The sequence below is a fragment of the Engraulis encrasicolus genome, chromosome 7 (assembly GCF_034702125.1).
Source record: "Engraulis encrasicolus isolate BLACKSEA-1 chromosome 7, IST_EnEncr_1.0, whole genome shotgun sequence".
NCBI classification, from domain to species: Eukaryota; Metazoa; Chordata; class Actinopteri; order Clupeiformes; family Engraulidae; genus Engraulis; species Engraulis encrasicolus.
In genome coordinates, this window is record NC_085863.1 from 40,376,237 (window position 1) to 40,396,302 (window position 20,066).

Genomic DNA, 20,066 nt, shown 5'->3' on the forward strand with positions numbered 1-20,066 from the left:
CTTTGCGGTCTTATTAGTCCAGTATGTTATGGTCCAGTATGTGAAGCACCTCCATGCCCCGTGCTGACACCATCACAAGGTCGGCCATTGTTAAAGCCCTGTCAACGAACACACTCATTTGCCATGGGGGAGCTATTGGGATGTCCTGTGTGGCTGCCATCTTGTGTGTCCAGTGTAGGGACTAACACCAGTCCAACTAGACAGTCAGACTGCTGAGAAACACCCAGCCACATTGTGATGTGCACTGTTGCGTGAGCACTTGCCTTGTGCTGTAGATGTGTGCTCTTGTCGAACCGTGTGACAAGACGGCTCAGAGCATCTCTTAATCATGCTTATAGTTCTTTGGAGTGTCATGTTTGATCTGTGGGGTTGTTTGTATTGCTCACAGCTTTTCGTACCAGTGCACCCACACCCGTGCATACACATGGCGAACATCTCACCACTGTGTGAGTAGGGTACTAGCCTCCATCACCTTTGGTGCATATCCCAGAGAACTAGCTGGCAACACAAACACATTGATGTATTCATCGAAATATACATCAATGTATGGAGTACATCGTCATACAGTACATGTTATGTGGCATCTGTTGAAATGTTTGCGCTTATGTGGTGAACAGTGATGGTCAACCTGGATTCATTATAAGTTATAATCCAGTGCCACATATTCCAAATGACCTGGTTTTACCCGTCCAATTCAATCAGTAGATAACTCAACCAGGCAATCCGCTGTTTGAATTGGACAGGTAAGACTAGGTGATTTGGAATACAGTATGTGGCACTGGCACAATATTGTTAACTAATGAATCCACACTGCCAATCACAGATGGTGAACAAGTCACACTCAATGTCCTACCAGTTTGCCGTATTGGTCTTATCCTATGTCCGAAGAGCGGGGATTTTACTTACAGCCTTGTTAATTATTGAACTACTGAACTCTTGAACTCTGTATAGAAAAAAATAAGATTGCATGGAAACTTGTTACTGTAATTAATAACCTATACAGTATGATATTTAATTTTTTAAAAAGGAGAACTTGCTTCAATGAAACCTATTACCAACAGCAAAAGAACTGAGTAAAACTGTTTTATTTTTCTTCAAGCACATGAGACATTAAGGTTTTTTGTAGAATAGAGAGATTGTTGTTCATCATTTTCTGTTTGTTTTTGTTAGTTTGTTTTTATGGTTGCTGGGGGATTTGTGTCTTTTATTTCTAGGCAGGAAACAAAAAGTTGTAAAATAAGTCTTAAGATCCATGCGAAATTATACTGATAAAATACCAATAATAAAAAAAATATTCTAATATTCTATATTCAAGTGAATTGGTCAAAAAGAATGTTTGAGAACGCTCTGAATGAGCTACGGTATGTCCGGTTTACACAGAGTGCTATCAAGTTGTGCGCAGACTGGTGATGAAGTTTTTAAAAAACGTGTGTATTTTGAAGGGCTTGGTGTGGTTTTAGGCTCTAAGATCCCATGTAATGCTTTGTCTGAGATAACTTAATGGTGAGGACCGCCCTGTTGTACATACTTAATCTGGCCTCCACTGCAGCTAACAGCCTGACTATTGCACCTGGTGGGGGTATTCCTAGAACCTGGCTCAGTTGTAAACCAGGTTAAGTTAACCTTGTGGTAGTGGTGAATTATCTGATAGAAGAGCCTGAAGTGCTCATTTTCTTAACTGACACTTGTGGGCTATCTATTAGCAGGTTTACCACTTCCTGTAGGTTGACTTAGTCAGGTTTATCACATAACGATGTTCTTGGAATATCCTGATGAAAAGTGATCAATATGTTGGATGATGCAGGAGTTCCTTTTGGCTGTTCCCCGCCTTTGTCTTGTTAGAACATAAAGCAGGTCGTCTCAGACTGCGTCTGGAGCCTCAAACTCACAACTGAGAAAAATTACAGATTCTCTGTTTTGCCTTGTTAATATTAATTGTGGACACATAATTTTATATATATGAAAGACATGAAATAAAGATTATTTATCTTGTTATTTATTTGGAGTTTGTCTCGCCTCATTTCTACAGTAATTGAATGCCACTGTAAGAATACTTGTCTTACACATCAACGTGCCTGTAGCTTTTTTCCCCAACCAGCAGATGGCGATGTTTCGCCATTGTTTATCTTCAGTCTTTTCATGGACATTTCATTTCATGGACTGTGACTTCACATCATTGATTGAGATGGACCCTGCTGGTAAAGGTCATACTTGAATGGAACTGTTTTTTCAAATTACACAATTTCACATCATGCCAAATGTTAAGGACGAAATGATGAGGTTGGAGAGAGACCATTCGACCTTCATTTTTTTACAAATAAACACATACTAGCTTATCTTCTCAAAACCATTTTTAATAATCAGATATACGAGTGTTTGTGGTTATAGGAGCTTTGAAAATATTCCCTTCCTGGAACTGGCCAACTGTACTGTCGGTTGCGTCCTCCACACGTAGGAAGAACAAGCCAATATGAGGAACAACTTCCTTGGTAGTGTGTTGAGTTCAGTGTGTGGCCTATTATGGTCAAAGAGCACTCATAGGCCCATGTGTGGAGCAGTTATTCGTACTGGTTAGGCTACAAATACCATTTCCTGCTCAGACAAGCCCTTTTGACGAGGCCACTTGTTCCTTCCTCTGCTTCTCACGAATATTACAGCCCATTTCATTTGTCAAATGTTTTTATTTACATAGCTGGGGAGATCTTGCCCATAGCAACGCTTACTTGGCAGGAGAGCTCACATAACAGCAGTGCAGCATCTTATCTTCAAAAGTGTACCATGGAACAGCTACTATACTGTGTGCAATGCACTGCCATTACTTACTTATCTACAAACCCCAACTCCGGTGAAGTTGGGACATTTGGTAAACAGTGAATAAAATCAAAATGCTATCATTTTCAAAACATTCAATCTATTCATTAGATGGAGAATAGTGAAAAGACAACATATTAAGTGTTAAAACCGAGAAAAAATATTGTTTTGGGGGACATATGTACTCATTTCTAATTTGATAAATCCAACACGTCTCAAGAGTTGGGACGGGGACAATAAATGGCAGCAAATGTCGAGGAAGACTAAAAACAAAACAAAAGACAACACTTAACAGTTAAATACATTAACCGATGAGATGATTTTATATAAAAAACAGTGTTAATTCCTATCTTGGACATGATTTCACCAGCTTAAATGGTGGGTGTATTCCTTGTCATGTTTTGCAATGTTTTCCTTTCTGTAGTGCTTACAGTGTGACAGGTCTTGACCAAAAGCCCACCATTTTATCACCTGCTGGTCCTTATGATGGAGCCAAACTGTTAAAACATAGTAGAGAATGCAATTTGACCGTACTATGTGGCAGTATTCGAAGATCTCCCTTCAAAATATAATGCATGAGTGGCTTTTCATGCTGTTTAAAACCTATTTATACCATTCAGCACTGTATTTAACTCTACAGATGAGTGAGAACATCTTAACCAATGCACTACTGCACCCGCATGCCATCACGGAGGCTGACTTTTGAAGTTAGCACTAACACAAGTTGGATGGTCCATTTTCACTGTAGCACAGGATGTGCAATGCTCTATTATTGTCAAAAAGAATGGACTTCTACAACTTCTGCTGACTTCTGTAAGCAAAGGACAGTTTCCCATGTCTTCTGGGTCTATTTCAAGTGAGCTCAGGTGCTTAGGAGAATGTTACACCCCTGTATCATTTGCACGCATTAAGCATTCTTAATATGGTCAATTTTCAATAGCTCTAATTTCTGGAGTGCTAGAGTGAGACTACAGCCAATATGTATTTCATGATGTCATGAACCTATACAATGATTTTAGTAACAAAAATATGTCTTATATACACTCAATCGTGGTAAATCAAAGGGAATTCAAAAATGTATGTAATAACTATGGTAATTATTCCCTTTGCATCTTTAATTCTGAGTGACTCAGCCTCTCTGTGATGATCTTATACCTGGACACCTATATTGTCCGTCAGTACAATTCATTTTGAAATGTTCTTCTTTGTTGTTTTATCTTATTTGGATGTTTACAAAATTTCACTGATCCCCGTCCCAACTTATTTGAGACGTGTTGGATTTATCAAATTAGAAATGAGTACATATGTCCCCCAAAACAATATTTTTTCTTGGTTTTAATACTTAATATGTTGTCTTTTCACTATTCTCCATCTAATGAATAGATTGAATGTTTTGAAAATGATAGCATTTTGATTTTATTCACTGTTTACCAAACGTCCCAACTTCACCGGAGTTGGGGTTTGTAATTAAATTTAATGTAAGCATGTGGCCATTACCATTGACCAGAGTAGGTATTGCAACTATTCTGTTCATTGAAACGGTGCTATCCACTGCCAAATTTAATCTTTTCATGAATATTTAATAAATAATTAACTTATATTTACTAGTATGACTAAAATGTCTATATCTGGAAATTCAAAATGGTGAACAATGGAGAAGATCCCCCTTTTCATGTATGAAAAATGCAATTTTCCCAGGCATAATGAATTTGATGGTGATGGTAAGTATTCATGAAAAAGGTAACATTTGTGAATGGGCAACATAAATTCTGCAATTAACACTACCAGAAATATTACACAGTGCACCTTTAACATATGGATACAAGTAGGGGTGGGCGATATGACGATATTATATCGTGAATCGCGATATTGAGTAAAATATCGTCTCGAATCTGCCAAAGTGGAGAAATCGTATAGATCGTCTTGCAGTGAGGATGTTTATTATCAGTATCAGAGTGACGTTTTCTCACTTGTGTTGTTGTCTTCACTTTATTCTTTACATTATTGTATTCCAATTGTACACTTTATGAGAGTATCATCAGTGTGTTAACATTTTATTGACTGCAAATTACAAATTGCAAGTATATGAAAGTTATTTTTTGTTGTTTTTATTTTTTTGGATGGAAGATCGTGATAAAATATCGAAATCGTGATTTCATGTTAAAAAATTGTGATACAACATTTTTGCCATATCGCCCACCCCTAGATACAAGTAGGTTCCAGGATGCATAACATTGTTTCCCTATTCACCAGGCAGGATACAATATCATTCAAGCCTAAACTGTACACACAGTGTAGACATAACAGCATTTGTAGACCTACTCATAAGCAGACCTGGACTAGTAATCTGGCATACATGGCATTTCCCAGTGGGCCAACCGTCCTCGGAGGCCGATGCGGTTGGTCACTACTTGTTTTCACATAGTATAGACACAATGAGGGGTCGTGGAAAAATGTCCGGCTGTTTTTTTTTGTCCATGTCCTGCCCTGAATTCTTCAGGAGAGTAACATGCCTCTCACACTGAGGCCAGGTGCAGAATAAATCTGACAATAGAGAGAGTAGGAGAGTCTGCACACTTAACAAAAACATACACCAAATAACTAACCTGATACTGTGTTTTATGTAAGTTTATTTTTATTATTTTTTTGTTTTTAATATTTTTTTAGGGGGTTTTATGCCTTTATTTGACAGGACAGTTGAAGATGGTGACAGGAAGCGAATGGGACATTGAGACGGGGGAGGATCGGGAAATGACCCCGGCCGGACTCGAACCGGGGTCCCCGGGGTTGGGCATGCAAGCCCAAATGTGGGGGGCTTAGCGCGCTGCGCCACAGCGCCCCCCAGTTTATTTTTTCTTAATATGTTTTTGTACATTTATATTCCTTATTATATGCCTATGTGTTTGCGTCTGGAACTATATGTAGGCTGCCGTTTTGACCAGGACTCCCTGGCAGAAGAGATGGGACAATCCTGGCTAAAAAAGGATAAATGAAAACTGAAACCGTACAATTTGAACTGCAGTGTGTAGACTTCTACTCCCATGCCCAGCCCTGTTCATAAGTCATATATAACACATTAATATATTGTACGACCTATTATCTGTTACGTCTCTCAAGATAGGGAGGATTAAACATATCCTGGCTCCTAGGACCTGTGGCACCCTTGATCTGGGCACAGCAGCAGGGAAGCTGACATGAGGGCCACAAAGGAGTTAGTTGTACCGGGCACTGGGGAAAGGGGGTCCCTTCATTGTATGTATTGAGGCCTTTCAGAAGACTTTATCCACTCCAGGGCATGTGTCTAAAGTTGTCAGTGTCTGGTCCTGCACAGTAGGCCCGTCCATTGACCCACACAGCTGAGTAGAATAGTTAGTTTGAATAGAAGTGAGAAATAGAAACGAAACACATTTAAAACTGAATGGAACACATACGTAATATTTGTTTAGTATATAGGAATAAAATTGTAGCCTATCCCTTCTATCAAACTTGACATGCAAAACAAAACCTCCTTGTCAAACTATTGGGGCCAAATGACACTTTTGCTGAGTGTCAGCTTATTCTTTCAATGCCACGAGGCTGCAATTATTTGGCTTTTGTGGGTTAACCCTTTCTCAAACAGATGTTGGCGCAGGTCTGATGCTACCGTACATCACTTGCTTATGGGCATAATAGGTGGTGTTTGTTTACTCTGCGGGCTTTAGGACCCAGCATGAGAACGTCCAGTCCAGGAGCTGTTTGACGATTCATGAAAGTTGGCTGCATGGTACGATACGACTATGACAGTATTTCAACGCACCAAGGGAATTGTTTTCCGACAGCCACGGGTTGTTTATGACGAACAGTCCAACTCCCTTATTCCTAACCCTTTCCAAAGTGAAAGCGGGTGAAAGCTGGAGCTATTAGCCACAATCGCTTTGGCATTTCGCAAGCTACAGTCCACAGTGCGGAAGGGAGCGCGAGAGAGGGATGGGACATATGTCACCATCCAGTTGGAACGCTGGGGTCTTGGCTAGTTAGTGAGATGCCAGTCTAGTTTACGCGTGTAACGCTGGTGTATTGTAGATGTTGTAGCATTGTATTTGTAGTCTTGCATGTTAAAGTATGCAGCTTATAATCAAATAGCAGCAGTCATTGAAGACAGAAGGAGACCGCAGCATTCCTACCGACAGAAGCTGTCAGCGGAGCCTCTCACACAACAGTGGTCCAGGACGGTTTGGCACGGTAAGAGAAACTTTCCAAGAAAATCTGGTATTCTCTCTCTCTACACAACCGTCAAGTTATTAAGCTTCGCGGAAATTGATCTGACATGCCGTTATCCGATTTGTAGCCGCAACAAAGGGGCACTACTGCCTGCACACTTCAATGTTCACCAGGTTGTCGTGGGTTAGTTGCGCCACTGGTTGGAGGCTTCTCTAGCTCGCTTAGCCTACGGTGTAACGCCAAAATACAGTTAGTGGGCTTTAAATCCAGAATAGGTGAAATGACAAAGACAAACCTCGAAACGCCGAGGGGTCATATACGGCTGCATTTGCTGTGCGCATAGCACTTGTCCTTTCGCTTTCTGTGTGCTACAATAACATCACACTCTTAAGGGCTGCCGTGTTGGAGACGACTGAGTTCTATAGCAAACGTGCTGTGTCATTGTTTCCCTCAGCTGGCCAGCAGTAGAACCTAACTCCAGATGTGTTCAGTTGGCACGTGATGGACCAATGGACCAAACTGCACGAGACACAGAAGCACAATAACAATGTGCTTGAGCAGGTGGCAACGTCTGAACTAAACAAACAGGTGTTGTACCTGATTGCCAGTTATTTTGAAACCATAGTGTCTGTATTCTCCTGACAGTTTCGAGCCTATGCCATAACCATTATTATTATGTTGCTATTGTATTTGTGGAGAAACATTGTCTGGGACTTCGGAAAAGGTTTCAGTGATGATAACACCTGGTAGCACCAGATGGAGTGTCCCGAGATACAGTAAGGACGCAAAGGTAAAGAAGGCACTGAACTGTAGACAGAAAGACACACACACACACACACACACACACACACACACACACACACACACACACACACACACACACACACACACACACACACATTTGCAACAATTGTCACAGGCTACTAAATTACACCCAAAACGTATGCTGGCTGTTGTGTAATGTGAGACATTCCGAAAGTGCTGACTAAAGGGTACTGCTCCAGATTAAATGTTTGATGTGAGAGGAGAATCCGCCAGAGCATAAGGGAGTTCTCGGATGGCGAAGATGCTTAATGACTGTCAACACAGGAAAAGCCCATTTTAAATAGCAGGCCTTGAAATGATTATAATTGTATTAGCAGGCTGTCAGCAGAGATGGTTCTGGGATTATTATGACGCTCAATGAATAACAAAACAAGACTGCCTTTACAAAAAAGGGCCCTTTTAAATAGCAAGCCTCAAAGTGATTATATTCTAATAGCAGGTGGTCTGCAGAGATGGTTATGAGATGCTGTCTGAAAGACATCACAGATTGTCTTTGCAGAAAACCACTACACACTACAAAACACACAGGTTGAGTAGCAGCAAGTGCAATTGATTGTGTGTCAGTGATTGTCTTTTTGAAGTTGTAGTAAGTTACAAATCCTTTGGCTATTATTTGACCATGACCACATCCGTAAACCTACACCTACAATATGTAATGCAGCCGCACGGTATCAATGTTCTGGGTGGCCAGGCCAGAGTAGCACTGTGCCAGAACAGCAAAAATACCATATTTCCTGTCATTGACACCGTATGCTGTGGTTGTGGCATGTAATGTAAGCATGCAATTGTGAATTTGAGGGGCAGGCCGTTCTCTTGCACTTCTTCTCCTCCCTCTTCCTCCTGCGCTTCATCTTTATCTTCATCACCCTCTTCCTCATAATCTCAATCTTCTCCTTCGGCTCCTCCTCCCATCCTGTTCTATCACCTCCATCTCATTCTTCTCTCTTCCTCATCTTCCTCTCCTCCCTCTTCCACCTGTTCTTCATCTTCCTCCTCATCACCTCCTCCTTTTCTTCCTCTTCTCCTTCTCCTCCCTTTCCTTGTTGTCCTCTTCTCATCTCATCATCATCTCTTCCTCCTGCTCCTCCTTCTCCTCCTCCTCCTCTTCCTCTTTCTCATTTACTCTTCCTCATCCCCCTCACCTTCATCCTCCTCCTCCTCCTCCTCCGCCTGTTTCCCATTGAGCCTCCAGTGGGGCCGTTCTGTCCAATCCTTTCTCCCCTCTCCTATCCATCTCCCCTTCCCCCCCTTTCTTCCCCTCCCCTCTCCATCTGACTGTTGCCCCCCTTCTTCCTCCTCCTCCTCCTCCTCCTCATTCTCCCCCTCCTCATACTCCCCATTCCTCCTTCTACACCTCATGTGGTGCTGATGAGGCAGAATAGTTGCAGATAAAGAGGTGTGTTGGTGTGTGCGTGTGCGTGTGCGTGTGCGTGTGCGTGTGCATGCGTGTGTTTGAGAGAGAGAAGTGTGTGTGTGTGTGTGTGTGTGTGTGTGTGTGTGTGTGTGTGTGTGTGTGTGTGTGTGTGTGTGTGTGTGTGCTGGTGCTGGTACTTGTGTGTGTGTGTGTGTGTGTGTGTGTGTGTGTGTGTGTGTGTGTTTGAGAGAGGTGTGCGTGTGTGTGTGTTGCCAGCATCTCTCTGGGTGGGCCTTTCAAGGGTAAGGTGCTCTTGTGGATGGCGGGTTAATGTGCAGGGGGAAGGGCCTATGAGAAATGACTGTGTGTGTGTGTGTGTGTGTGTGTGTGTGTGTGTGTGTGTGTGTGTGTGTGTGTGTGTGTGTGTGTGTGTGTGTGTGTGTGTGTGTGTGTGTGTGTGTGTGTGTGTGTGTGTGTGTGGTGGGAGGGATAGAAAGCACAAGAGGGAACTGGGAACTGGAAATGAAATTGTGCACGCCGGCCGGGTTAATGGGGGGAAGGGTCAGCGAGAATTGAAACACGCGCGTGCGTGTTTGTGGTTTGACAGACGGATAAGATCACCGTGCTGAGAGAGAGAGAGAGAGAGAGAGAGAGAGAGAGAGAGAGAGAGAGAGAGAGAGAGAGAGAGAGAGAGAGAGAGAGAGAGAGAGAGAGAAGGTGAAGGGAGTGTCAGAGATGAAGATGGGCATTAAGAGGTCTCTATAGAGTACTGCTAATAATGATGGTGATGCTCTGTGCCTGTGGTTGTGGAAAAAATACATGCAGATTATTAGCATAATCACTGGTGCTCGGAAGTGTGTGCGTGTGTGCGTGCGTGCGTGCGTGCGTGCGTGCGTGCGTGCGTGCGTGCGTGCGTGCGTGCGTGCGTGCGTGTGTGCGTGCGTGCGCGCACGCAAACTCACCATGTGCATGTATGCTTGTTAAGGACAGCAAGAGAGGTACACAGAGAACAACAAACACCTTTGTATCTCTTCATCTGCGTACATCTCCCACTTACCTATTGTTGTTGTGATGTCTCAATACTATAAAGAAACGTGGCCCTTGTCATTATTGTGCAGACGGGAGATGAAATGCTATTGTGTTTGAATTAGTGCAATACAGTACGGCTCGGGGCCCGATGTGCTCCACTCCACATCATGCCCTTTGTTTTTTGTGCGTCTTCACTGATTGCTTAGTGTGTGCTTCAGTCAGCCGGGACAAGGGCTGCCCCCCCCCCAGTCACCATTCAATATTCATTAACGCAGCGTCAATACACTCACAGCCAGCCAGCCTCCCCCAAGATGGCCAGAAAGTAACGTCTGATTTATTTCCTTTATGCTCCCCATAGATATGAGCAGGGCCGCCAACAGCTTGGTCCAGGCCTGGGAGAAAAGTCATCTGAAGGGCCCCCCCAAGCATTACATACAATGCAATAAGGGCCTAATTCTGGGCTTGCTAGGCCCTAAACAACTGGCCCAATTTGTCCTGCCCTGTTGTTTTGGAGTTGTTGGATGCCTTGTTGTCAACAGCGCTGTGATTCAAGGTGGCTAACGGCAACATAGCTCATGTGTTCCTGAAGGACCTCATTGTTCCAATACCGCTTCTGTTCCTGGTGGAGCAAAGGCACATCAACATCAATAACGTGGTGCCACCAAGAGGCTCTGCCGATCCGTCTAGAAGAGTGACTTAGGTCAATGCGGTTACACAGCTAACTGACCAGTGACCCTTTATGTTAATGTGCTGTTTCAGGTACACGGGATGTCTTCCCTAATTGTGGTTGAGATGCAGTGTGTTGTTGACTGTTATGGAGACTGTGGTAATTGAGTTATTGTTGGAGAGAAGTACGGCGCGTGCTTGCTTGCTTCCTGTGGACATAAATAACAACACACATGGATTACATCAGATCCAAACTATTTATTTTTATTGGGAAGAATGCTTGATATTTTGGTAATGTTGCACCATAGAGTATATGGCGGAAGGGTAGAATATGCCTGGTATTGTGTGATCTACTGCTTATCTGCCTTGTGATCTGCTTTTGCCCAAAAAGGTTTGACCGAAATGTAAGCTTTATTCAGAGGCATATCAGTGGTTAGATTCACATCAGTTGCACAAACAGAAGAGTGTGACCATTCTCAGCAGCTGTCAGCATGCTGATCTAATCATTTTGCAATTTGGAAAGGCTAGTTGAGTATGAAATATGAGCTCCAGAGAAATGTTTTATTGATTTGTGTTGAGGGTAGCACATTTGAGGACTAAGCTTACTGTTTTTGTTTTCCTTCTGCAGAAATTATAAGCTTATTAGATATTGAAAAGTTTACATATGCCCAGTTTACCAGATGTTCTTGATTGATTACACGTAGGCCTACAATACACGCACACATGCACGCATGCGCACACACACACACCACACACACTGTGCAGCTAATCTTGGCAAGCAGGGCAGTCTCCACATCTGTCACATCAGAGCTTAGATCCATGTGGGCTGCTTACCCGCTGCTGATGGTGAGGCATCATCGTGAGGGGAGCTGAGGTGAGATGTGGTGGGCCACCCACTGCTGCTTAGCCTGGACCCACCCATACTAACTGTGACACAGCACAACGTTTCGCAAACTCATAGTCACGATTTCCCAATGTCAAGTGTATGAGCCTTGGTGTGTCAGCCTTAGTAGTCATGCCCAGTGATTGGATGCCCCGCAGAATTCACCAAAAAGTATCCAATCACTGGACGTGACTACGAATGCTGACACACTTCGAAGGGCGCACACTACACATTGGGAAACCGCCGTAGTCTGCTATCTAAAATATCTCAAGCCAATCAATTTGGAGCATTTCCAACAGTTCAATGGGGCATGTTTGTAAGGTAATGCCAGTTAGCAGGTGAGTGAGGGAATGGGTGGTCTTATCGATTGTAGCTTCAACCAGTCACAATCCAGGTTTAACAATCCAGGCATTTGATGAACGCAAACTAGACAATCCTTTTGCATCTCCCTCAGAGCAATAGGTTGACAACGAGAGCAGGCTGGAGTCGGACCAAATGCAAAACAATGAAGTCACTGCGACTGATTGTGATGCACCATAGCGAGGGGAGGTGAGTTGTATAAGGTAGAATTTGCTTGCTACATACACCTAGTGGTGCCTTCCTCAGCTACCTTATTAGGTAGCTGTTGCCTTTGGCCAGGAGCAGATGTCGTCAGATGGTGTCCAACTATCTCTGGGTGTTTCGGCCCTGAACCATAACACCCTCAAGTTGGTGGGCCCAACAGTGAGTGGCCAGCTCACTGCCCATCTGCTCCTGGCTTCCAGCATTCCTCCTCTCTCCTGCTCCATAGCCAACAAGAGGCTCGTTCCGCCTCTTCCCCCATCCTCTGTGTTGCAAGCTTCTTGCTACGCTCATCCAGGCCTATCGCTGAAAGGAAGTGCCATGCTGACCTTGCTGGAAATCCCCGACACCCGACCTCGACAGGGAACACCCACGTCTGCCAGCCCTTGTCTCTGCAGTCCTGGGCTAGCTGCTGGTATTTTGTGGCTTTCCTTTCATGTGCCTCATCACAACCCTCCTCCCATGGCACTGTGAGCTCCACCAAGATGATTTTCTGGTCCTTAGCAGACCACAGCACTATGTCTGGGCGGAGGGTTGTCTGAACCACGTCCGGAAATTGCAGTTTCCTCCCAAGGGCCACCCTCATCTCCCAGGAGCTTGCGGTTTGAAGGATGTTAGCCCTCGTCCTCGCAGTGGTCAGTCTAGGGTCCTAAGGAAGGTGATTGCTGTCACTGGGACTGTGCCAGCTGGTCTCTTCTTGACCCTTTCACGCTAAATGGTGTCAGCCAGGGAACGCAGGACTGTATCATGGCGCCACCTATACCGACCCTGGGTTAGGGCTGTTCTATAACCAGACAGTTTGTGCGCCAGCGTCCCTTTCTACTTGCACAGCTTACAGAGTGGATCCTCTCTCAGCCCCACAAGTGTAGATGCACTGGTAAAGGGAGGGTGTCATAGACAGACCTCAGGAGGAAAGAGATTCTGTATGGGCTCCAGACGCCACAGGTCTCTCCAGGTGATCTTGCGCCTGGGCAAATCCCATTTTGTCCAGGCACCCTGGGAGCCTTGTTCGACTGCCCTGGCCATACGCTTCTCCTCTTCCCTGCTTCGCACCTCTGCCTGCACCATCCCCCGTCTGGTCTTTGAGTCTGCCTTTCCCCATGTTTGGAAGTGGCCAGAGCCAAGGCCTTGTCTGTGGACACATTGGTTGCCAACTATGTCTCGCAACTGTAGAGAGCTCACTGCCTGCTCCACAGCTGTGTTGGCAGCCCACTTACGCCCCCGACCTGGTTGTGACGCCTGCTTGGTTACCAGGTCATCCCTGGAATCCCTCAGGCTAAGGGAGGGCTCTGCACTTTGCCACTTTAAACTCCTCGACCACCGATGACAAGGGGAGTTGCAGTTGGCCAGACCTGATGTAGAGGCCCACTGAGGAGAAACTTGGGGGGATGCCAAGCCCATCTCCGTAAGTGCTTGCTGGTTTTCCTCTCAATGGCCTCGACCGATGACATGGGGAAGTCATAGACAGTGAGGAGCAAGAGGAGCCTGGGCAAGAGTCCATGCTGGTACAGCCAGGTCTTGAATTTGCCCGGGAGAAGAGATTTCTCGATCTTCTCGATTTTCCTCAGCCATTCCTCAGTCTGCCTTACTGCCTCTGCAACATTTGCTCCGTCCGACAGTGATGCGTTGAACCACTTCCCAGGCACTTTATTGGGTTGCCTTCAATGGATGGGATGGGCTCACCTTGGACTTGAAGGCTGAACTTGCTGGTCACTCTGCCCTTTTTGATGACCATGAGCCTGGATTTTCTGGCTTTAAAAAGCATCCCAGCCCAGGAGGCTACACTTCCCAGCGTCTCCAGCACCCACCTTGCTTGGACGTGGGTCACGGTTGTTACCGTGATGTCGTCCATGAATGCTCTCAGCACTGGTTGGACTATTCCAGAGTCCAGCGTTGGGCCCCGGGTTACGCCCTCGGCTGAGGATATCAACAGGTTCATTCCCATGATGAATAAGATGGGGGAGATGGTACATCCTGTTGGAATTCCCTTCTGGAGGTCTAGCCAGTTGGTAGTGAAGAGTGCAGATGTAAATCTCAGTCTGAACCCGGTGAGGTAGCCAGAGATCAGGTCTTGTATTGACGCTGGGATGTAGTAGTGGTTGAGCCCCTCCTGGATAAGATTGTGAGGCATTGACCTGTACGCGTTAGCTAGGTCTAGCCACACCACTGTCAGGTCGCTTTTCTTCTTCTTCGCTTCCTGGATCAACTGGCTGATCATTGAGGTGTGTTCTAGGCAGCCTGAAAAGCCTGGGATACCACCTTTCTGGATAGACGTATTGATGTAGTGATTCTGCGTCATGTAGGAGGTGATCCTTTTTGCCAGAACGGAGAAGAAAATCTTGCACTCCACACTTAGAAGAGATATTGTTCTGAATTGGGCGATTGCAGACGATCCCTCCTCTTTTGGCACAAAACATCCCTCAGCCAGTTTCCAGCTTGCTGGTATTGTGCCCTTTGCCCAGATCTTCCTCAAGATCTTCCAGAGTCTCTTGAGTAGCTTTGGGCATTTTTTGTACACCTTGTAAGGTATACCGCTGGGGCCGGGGGCAGATGCTGATTTGGCCTTGCGGACAACGTCCTGAACCTCCTGCCAGGTAGGTTCTTTTGCGTTCAGCGCGATGGTTGGCTTTGCAGGCCTAAAGATGTTGCGATTAGCATCTAAACCCCGGATTCTGGTAGGGTCGCTGTGGGCTTCTGCAAGGAACTCTTCTGTCTCCAATTTAGAGCTGGAAAGCGTACCAGATTTCTGCTGTCCCAGAAGCGCCTTGGTGAAGCTGTAGGGGTCTTTAACAAACTGGGCGCGCCGCTTCTCTTTCTTACGCCGCTGCTTTCGGAGGTTTTCTGCTCTCCTGAGCTTACACAGCTGCTCCCGGAGCTTGCTTGTTAGATCTTTGATCCCCTCTTTCTCAGATGTTGAACTGGTCTTGAACAGCTTGTTTAGTCCCTTTATCTCACCCCTCAGACGGCGAATCTCCTTCTCCCTCCTGTTCGGTTGCTGCTGTGGCTGTCGTTGGCCTCTCCGCTCCACTATGCCGAATCTCTCCTTGGCGAGGTTGTATACAATGGTCGTGGTTGCATCGATCTTTCTGTGTACTGGGCCTGATGAGGTTGCTTCCAGGATCCCTTCCAGGTCATCGTCGAGTTGCGACCAGGCGTTGTTATCTGCCATCTTTGGCCACTGGATTCTTTCTCTCCTTGCAACTTGGAGTGGTGTTGCTGGAGAGGGGTTCACATGGGTTGGTCTCTGGTGTTCGGGCTCCTCAGGTGCTGAGAGATCTTCAGCACTGTGGTGTGCTTCCCGGCTGTGGATCTCCATCGTCTGACCAGACTCTGGGTCTGTGCGCTGCTCCTGAGTTGCTGGTGTCCCACACCTTGACCTGCTCTGGTGTTGCTTGAGCCCTCTGGCGCTTCTGCAGACTTTCCCGCAGTGGCACCTAACAGTGAACTCCTCTCCTGTCAGCGTTGTTTGTTTAAGCTTTCTCGTTGTCGTATTCCTTGTCCTGGCCGATACCGGTGTGTCCGTCCCGTTGAGTCTCTTTTCCGCCCCCCCTCTCGGGAGACTCTGGGGGTATTGCTCATTTGTTTCACTCGTAGCTGTAGTTGGTGCCCTCTTGCGAGTGCTGCCCACAGGATTGCTAGCCCTGTGTGCCCGCGCCAGTCTTTCCTGGAAGTCAGCTGTCTCTCCAGCGTCACCGACCTTTCTCGGTTGTCATCTAGTCTTTCCTAGATGCCACTGGTTGCCCAGAGATGACTTGCTACATACACCTAGTGGTGCCTTCCTCAGCTACCTTATTAGGTAGCTGTTGCCTTTGGCCAGGAGCAGATGTCGTCAGATGGTGTCCAACTATCTCTGGGTGTTTCGGCCCTGAACCATAACACCCTCAAGTTGGTGGGCCCAACAGTGAGTGGCCAGCTCACTGCCCATCTGCTCCTGGCTTCCAGCATTCCTCCTCTCTCCTGCTCCATAGCCAACAAGAGGCTCGTTCCGCCTCTTCCCCCATCCTCCGTGTTGCAAGCTTCTTGCTACGCTCATCCAGGCCTATCGCTGAAAGGAAGTGCCATGCTGACCTTGCTGGAAATCCCCGACACCCGACCTCGACAGGGAACACCCACGTCTGCCAGCCCTTGTCTCTGCAGTCCTGGGCTAGCTGCTGGTATTTTGTGGCTTTCCTTTCATGTGCCTCATCACAACCCTCCTCCCATGGCACTGTGAGCTCCACCAAGATGATTTTCTGGTCCTTAGCAGACCACAGCACTATGTCTGGGCGGAGGGTTGTCTGAACCACGTCCGGAAATTGCAGTTTCCTCCCAAGGTCCACCTTCATCTCCCAGGAGCTTGCGGTGTGAAGGATGTTCGCCCTCGTCCTCCCAGTGGTCAGTCTCGGCTTAGATCCCTCCCTAAGGAAGGTGATCGTTCTCTCTGGGGCTGTGCTGGCTGGCCTCTTCTTCACTCTCTCACGCTCGATGGTGTCAGCCAGGGAACGCAGAACTTTATCATGGCGCCACCTATACCGACCTTGGGTTAGGGCTGTTCTGCACCCAGACAGTATGTGCGCCAGCGTCCCTTTCTGCTTGCACAGCTTGCAGAGTGGATCCTCTCTCAGCCCCCACAAGTGCAGATGCACTGGTGAAGGGAGGGTGTTGTAGACAGACCTCAGGAGGAAGGAGATTCTGTATGGCTCCAGACGCCACAGGTCTCTCCAGGTGATCTTGCGCCTGGGCAAATCCCATTTTGTCCAGGCACCCTGGGAGCCTTGTTCGACTGCCCTGGCCATACGCTTCTCCTCTTCCCTGCTTCGCACCTCTGCCTGCACCATCCCCCGTCTGGTCTTTGAGTCTGCCTTTCCCCATGTTTGGAAGTGGCCAGAGCCAAGGCCTTGTCTGTGGACACATTGGTTGCCAACTATGTCTCGCAACTGTAGAGAGCTCACTGCCTGCTCCACAGCTGTGTTGGCAGCCCACTTACGCCCCGACCTGGTTGTGACGCCTGCTTGGTTTACCAGGTCATCCCTGGAATCCCTCAGGCTAAGGAGGGCTCTGCACTTTGCCACTTTAAACTCCTCGACCACCGATGACAAGGGGAGTTGCAGTTGGCCAGACCTGATGTAGAGGCCCACTGAGGAGAAACTTGGGGGGATGCCAAGCCATCTCCGTAAGTGCTTGCTGGTTTTCCTCTCAATGGCCTCGACCGATGACATGGGGAAGTCATAGACAGTGAGGAGCCAGAGGAGCCTGGGCAAGAGTCCATGCTGGTACAGCCAGGTCTTGAATTTGCCCGGGAGAAGAGATTTCTCGATTTTCCTCAGCCATTCCTCAGTCTGCCTTACTGCCTCTGCAACATTTGCTCCGTCCGACAGTGATGCGTTGAACCACTTCCCCAGGCACTTTATTGGGTTGCCTTCAATGGATGGGATGGGCTCACCTTGGACTTGAAGGCTGAACTTGCTGGTCACTCTGCCCTTTTTGATGACCATGAGCCTGGATTTTCTGGCTTTAAAAAATATGTAATTGGATCGATGACGTTTTACTAGTAGCACACAAGGTGGTGCAACCACTAATGCCATTATTGTATAGATTTTTTTGTGGATTATCTAAGAAGCATTCATTGCAATACATTACTTGCCAATTACTTATTAATTTATGGGCATTAGCTCTTTAGCTGTGGTTGTACCGCCTGAGATCTGAGCCCAAAACAACGTCATTGACCCAATTACAACACTACTAGTATGACATTACAAAGTTGAAATAATATGTAATATCATTTCACTAGTGTAATTACATGTATAAGAGTACTACTTAGTTTATACAACTCTGGAGGTGAGGTGAGGTGAGGCATATAGTCTGGCCACCCACTGCTGCTCCTGGTGCATCATGGGTAGAGGTTGTTAGATGAGAATTGTCTAGTCTGGGTTCCAGGAACTCACAGCATAAATGAAGCTGCCACTGCCGATGTGCCACCACTTTGCCTGCCGTTACCTCATCTGACTTTTCCATATACTATAATACCGTATGTGTGGGGAGCATAAGCGGAGTGAGACTTTTGCATGGGGGGCGCAAAATATAATAGGAATAATAATTTATTACAAAATTCTAATAGGATTCCAATTACCCACTATAATGCCCAACCCCCTACCCCTCCCACAAGGTGAGGTGGATGTGTTATGCGATGCGTGATGCCTGTATATGCCTACCTACATGAAACATTTTGTTTTAAATTATATTTGCTTGGGAGTTGTTGTACACTTAATATTTTTGTTTGATCTCCCTGCTGTTGTCTTATTCAAAAACGGGTGCCAAAGCAGGTAAATCAAACAGCCTAGTTTTATGCATGCGCATATATTGCCTGTATGACATTTCTGTACTGCATGCTGTATGAAGGGGTGGTAACTTATTACTGTATGTCTGATGCTGGGTTGAATGCCTGAAGCATTTCTAGATACCATGCCAAGGGATGTTCTCCTCCTTTTCCTTGAAACTGTCCTATGCTTCTCCTCCCAATACATCATCCCACATGCTCTCCCTCTTCCTATCACACCATCCTAGATATGCCTTCCTCCTCTTCCCATTACACTTTCCATTATACAGATATTCTTCCCTCTCTTCCCATCCCCTTAATAATTGTAACAAACACTGCCCACCACAGGAGTGCACTCACGCTCGCACGCATGCACACACACCAGCACACACGTACACACACACACACACACAGACTTTCTCTGCTCTCTCTCACTTTCACGCACGCATACACGCACGCACACATGCATGCATGCACACGCATTCTCCCCCTCTACTCCATCTCTGGCATGCCTCTACCTTGCTGCTCGTCAGGCAAGTGTTGCTGACTTATGCCAGTCTGTCGCGCTTGTCTGTGAGTGTGACACCCCAGTCTTGTGGGGTTTTTTTTCTTCCTCGTCGTGTCTGTCGCTGTGAGTCACACACAATCAGGAGTTCATCAGTCTTGGACATGGAGGTGGGCGTGAGGAAGGGAGGCAGGCCAGGCAGGCTGGTGCCTGGTGGTGACAGAAGTGTTCATAATGAAAGCTATACATCTCAGGAGAGGGCTGTGGGAAAGAAACACACCACTCATTACCTGCCTGTTTCCACTGACTTTATTTGACTTGAGCGACTGGAGGCTCTCAGGGAGGAGAGCTCTCAGGCGTGGTGCCTGGAATCAGGTGTGGGAGAGGAGGGTATATTGCAGCTGAGAGAGGTTAGAGCCCACACATCCAACACAGCCCACACAGCCCAAAGCGTCTGACCTGGCAGCAAGACAAATTTAGCACAGACAAGTAATAAAGAGGAAAAAGTCAGTATAAACCAAGATTGTTATGCTCCCACATTGTTTAGTGAGTTAGTTCGTGAGTTAGTTAGTTTCTTCCTTACTTACCAACCATGTCATTAAGGTCCATTTACTTGAAATGTTACGTAAAAAAGTAAAATAAGTAAATAAATGAATACATAAAATAAAATAAAGTGGGAGCAAAAAAATGTGCTTGAAGAAAAGGGTGCATCAAACACCCCAAAAAGTCAATTCACTGCAATTCAAAGTTTCAAGGCTATTGTGCGATCAAATTTACTAGAAATATGCAAGGAAGCTGTGGTAGTGCAAAGGAAAAAAATACTGTACGAGAAGAGCAGGATTTTGCAAAGTTATCATTTTCAAGGAGCATTTGATGCACCATATTTGCTAGATTGTCATGTTAACTAAACCTTTTAATCATTTCATGTACAGAATTA

The 20,066-nt window shown here is 46.1% G+C and overlaps 1 protein-coding gene across 2 annotated transcripts in view; it reads left to right on the plus strand.

Annotated features, from left to right (window-relative positions):
• Positions 1-6,547: 6,547 nt before the first annotated feature.
• Positions 6,548-20,066, plus strand: part of camkk1a (calcium/calmodulin-dependent protein kinase kinase 1, alpha a) — a 113,833-nt gene continuing 100,314 nt past the window's right edge. For both annotated transcript variants that reach the window (XM_063203541.1, XM_063203542.1), the window contains exon 1: positions 6,548-7,032. The gene's annotated coding sequence lies outside the window, so the exon portion shown is untranslated. The remainder of the gene's footprint in view (positions 7,033-20,066) is intronic.